Below are 4663 nucleotides of genomic sequence, written 5' to 3'. Positions count from 1 at the left end.
TTACCTCTCCTAAGCCAAATTGGGTTGGAGGTTTCACCATTGACCAGGATCCGTGACCTGGGATTCCTGTAATTCGCCTCAACCATGCTAATGAAACCTGGCCCTAGCCCCATCCGCTCCATTACCCGGAATAAGAACGACCACTCCACTCGATCGAACGCTTTTTCCGCATCCAACGCTAAAAGAATCGCCGGAGTGGCCGTCTTCCGTGCCTTCTCAACAATGTGGGCCACCCTTCTAATATTATCAGCCGTCTGCCTCCCTACCACAAAGCCCGACTGGTCCTGGTGAATCAACGTAGGTAGGTACCTCTCCAGCCTCTTCGCTAGAATTTTGGTGTAAATTTTTGCCTCAGTGTTTATGAGGGCAATGGGGCGATACGATGTACACTCCTCAGGGTCTTTACCCGCCTTGTGTATAAGCGTTATCTTAGCCTCCTCCATCGATGGGGTGATACACCCCCTGGCTCTGAAGGAGTTGAACAGTTGCATCAGGTGCGGAACGAGGAGGTGAGAGAAGTGCTTATAGAAGGCTGCTGGGTAGCCATCCGGGCCAGGGGCCTTGCCTCAAGGGAGGGCTGATACAGTCACCCTCAATTCATCCTCTGAGATAGCTTGGCTTAATTCTGCCCCCTCTTCATCCGTGGGAGCGCGAGGCCCTCCAAGAACTTCCTCTGAGCGTCCCCCGACGGATTCTGCGAGGAGTATAGATCCTCGTAAAATTCAGCTAGCCTCCCTTTAATCTCCTCTGTCTTGGTGAGTCTCGCCCCATCTCTACTTCTCAAAGCCCCGATTACATTTCGTTCCCTCTCACCCCTCAGTAAGCGCGCCAGGAGAGAGTCGGCCTTGTTAGCCTTTGCATAATACTTCTGCCTAACCCTGAGCATGGCTGCCTCCGCCTTTTTATTCCTGAGGATCCCCAATTGACCCTCGACCGCCCTATACTCCTTATACAATTTTTTAGAAGACGGAATTTCCCCCACTCGCCCTCTAGCGACCTCCACCTCTTTTTCCAACTGTTCCTCTAACCACCGAACTGCCTATGTCTCTCCGCCTGCAGGGCGATTATATCTCCCCTCAACGTGGCCTTGAAAGCATCCCATCTCACCTCCAGGCTCGTTTCGAGATCACTGTTCTGGTCAAAATATTCTCGGATCCTCCTCTCTATCTCCTCACTCGTCACCTGGTCTCTCAGTAGCGCCTCCGGGAATTTCCACCTCCACAGCCCCGCCTTCTATTCCCCAACCGTAGCCGCATTTGGACTACCATGTGATCCGCTATCCCCACGGGGCCTACCTCTATGGAGCCAACCCCCCCGATCAAGCTCGCGGACACCCAGTTATAGTCGATTGTCGACTGGGACCTGTGAACATCCGAGAGGAACGTAAACCCCTCCTCCTTCCCCCTTAACACTCTCCACACATCCCGCAAACCCGCTTCCTCCCACCTTTCCTTCAATGCAGGCGATGCAACCGCACCCCCTCCCCCTTCCCTCAGCTGCGAACGATCCCTCCTACCATCCCACGCCAGATTCAAGTCCCCCATCAAAATGATCTGTCCCCTAGCAAAGTCTTGTAGGGTTCCCGCCACCCCACGCAGAAACTGGTCTTGCCCCACATTTGGGCTATACACCGACACAATTGTAAAGTGCGACCCCATGTACTCTCCCCGAACCATGATGTACCTCCCATTCTTATCCCGAATAGTGTCTGCAACCCGAAAATCAAACCGCCTACCAAATGCCAGCGCCACTCCGCCTTTCTTGGAGGGGCCTGATGTGAAGAGAATTAGCGGGAACCCCCTCAACTTCAGCCTGTGTTGATCCTTTCGCAGCAAATGTGTCTCTTGCAGAGCCAGAACATCTGGTTTGTGAGAACTGATGAATTGCTCCAATTTGGACCGTTTAAGCGGGGAGTTCAATCCCTGTACATTATGCGTCATCCATTTGAACCCCACACCGGTACCAGATTGCTCCTCGAGGAACCCCTCTCCCCCACCCCACTAGGTCCTCCCTCTTAACTCCCCACCCCACCAGCCAGACGTGGGATGGGCCCTTGCCCTCCTTTTTTCCCGGCCTCTTGCCTGTCAAGCCCCAGACTGACGCCTTACAAGTTGGTGCTACAACCCCCTCCCAGGTCCAGACCCCCGCCCACCCCTCCACCACTCCATAACCCCAACTTAGAGTGGAAGCAACACCCCCTTCGCCCCCAACTTAACAAACTCCCACAAACCGCTGTCTTCATCTCCTCCTCTTATTTCCCCCCCCGGGCCACCTAGCCCTTATTGGCCCCAACATGTTGCTCTCCCTGACTCCGAGCTCCCATGTCAACTTTCAAGGTCCACCACCCCTTATTCACCTAGAGTAACGATTATACTTGAGCCCTTCCGCCACTACCACCCTCCAGGCAGGACCCCCGGCCCCCACCTCCCATGCCGCCATTCTCCCTCCGTCCCCTCCGTCTTTTATCTGCCACTGTGGACCACTCCCAGGGCCTCTCCCGCTGCCCACTCCCCGTACCTCTCCCTTCCCTGCTCCCAGAACCCTCCTCCAGATCCAATCGCAACACCTCTGCTCCCTCCTGAACTGATGTTATGCGCTTCAAAGAACCTTCCCAATCAAAGACCAGACCAAAAGGAAATGTCCACCTATAACGTATCCCCCGTTCAAGTAGGGCCTTCAACACTGGCGCCATCTTCCTTCTTTTTATCAGAGTCGCATTAGCCAAGTCCTGAAAAAGAGCTATCTTCTGGCCTCTAAACAAAATCGGTTCCTTTCTCCTCGCAGCGAGGAGCACCGCCTCCTTCTGAGCGTATCTAGAGAAGGCGGCAAGCACATCCCGCGGCCTTGAGGTAGGCCCCTTAGTGGGTCGCCCAACTCTGTGGACCCGGTCCAATTCGATATCACCCGGGGCCACCTCCCCAAGGATGTCCGCAAACACCCCCTGCAATTCCTGTTTCAGGTCCCTGTCCAAGACGGATTCCGGCAGCTGCCTCACCCTTATGTTAATCCTCCGGGATCTGTTTTCCATATCCTCCATCTGTAACTCCAGGTTCCGGGTCGCTATGCCCAGGCGCTCCAACGCCTCACTATTAGCTGTAGTCTCCTTCTCGACTTCCTGCAATCCCCTCTCCAGGAGATCCGTCCTGTCCCCTAGCTGCTTCATTTCCCGCTTGATCTCCCCCAGCGCTTCATTCAGATCAGTGCGCATTAACTGAAACTGATCTTGAAAGGTCTTGGCCAAGCTGGCGTGGAGCGCCTGAATTTCCCCCATGAGATTGTGGCCAGGCAGCTGGGGTCGCCCCTGCGTGCTGTCTTTCACAATGCTCCTCTCCAGACCCTCGTTGCCATCCCCAGTATTATCCCCCATGTCCTGCGGGAGCCACAGCGAGTGCAGTGTACTCTGAGAGTCCCTTGAGGGTTGCTGCGCCCTTCCACTCTTTCCCTTAGAGCGAGTGGCCATCAACAAGAATCTGATTCGGCTGCGGGTGGTCCAGCCCCGGGTTGCCAAAGGGGTGTATGGCGAAGTGTCCTCAAGTTAGAGGGATAGGGGGGTGGTCAGCAACGGTAAAATGCCCAGCAGGGTGTCTTGACACCAAATCCAGGCCCCCCGGCTCCCTCCGAGCCTTCAGGCTGCCCCCAGCCTGTTTACCTATACAATTCACCACAGCCCAAAGTGGGGAGGGCAGCCAGCAAACACCTTCCCAGTCCACCCTGTAAAGCCCCACTAGATCCAGGCCCCCGTCGGACCTGCCCCCTTCGGGCTGCGCAGTGTCCTAGGTGGGCAGCTAAAACCACGCAGTCCCTGCGCTCCTCCTCTTTGCGCCACACTCACCGTGGCTCAGTGCTCCGCCGCGTCGCGACACTGAGATATGGCCCGTGCATCCCCCAGGGCCTCGCCAGTCACGAGAAGTCTCTCCTCCCCGGAGGTTTGGCCCAGAGCCCAGACGGCCGCTCCCACCAGGGCCCCCTTGTCCTCCGGGGCCCCTTCTTCAACGTTGGGCTCCTCCGCCAGTTGGCCTCCAACACAGCCTCCAGCTGTCCCCCAGGGGGCACCTCCCCCCCCATGCCCGCAGCCGCACCACGGCGCTTCCAGCAGGCGGCTGAACCCCGCGCCTCGCCTGCACCGGGGCTCTGCTCCCGCCGCCCGCGGCCAGCCCCGACTCCAAGGGGGGAAGCCCAGCTCCTCCTCCCTCCCCCAGACGCGAGCCACAGGGGACGACCTCCCCACTCGCACGTAGTGGAGCCGATTCCAGCGGCCGCGCTCCTCCTCCTCTTCCTAGCCGAGGGGGCCGCCCAATTCCTCTCTCCGCTGCTGGGGCGCGGGACGCCGGGGATGGCCCCTCCGCTCGATCGCTTGCCCTGGGGGCTCCCGGGGCGACGCTACCCCTTTTCTTCGGGCTTCTCGGGCCAACCGGCGGGAGCCGCACAGAATTTCGCCCCGATTCACCGGCCAAAGGGGTGCCGCGGGGTGGTGGACCGCCGCACTTCCACTCGCAGGCAGGGAGAGCTCGGCCGACACAGCTACTCCGTACCCGCCGCCATCTTGGAATTCTTGTGCACCCATTTTAATAAGGCGTTCCCTCAGGGTTGCCTTGAAAGCGTCCCATAGGGTGTGCGGGTCTACTTCCCCATTATCGTTAAGCTCAAAGAATTCCGTTATGGC

Source organism: Ambystoma mexicanum, chromosome 13, assembly GCF_040938575.1.
Source record: "Ambystoma mexicanum isolate Mex_15411 chromosome 13, UKY_AmexF1_1, whole genome shotgun sequence".
In the NCBI taxonomy this organism is placed as follows: Eukaryota; Metazoa; Chordata; class Amphibia; order Caudata; family Ambystomatidae; genus Ambystoma; species Ambystoma mexicanum.
The sequence above is the reverse complement of the archived record's forward strand: the minus strand, read 5'-3'. Positions refer to the sequence as shown.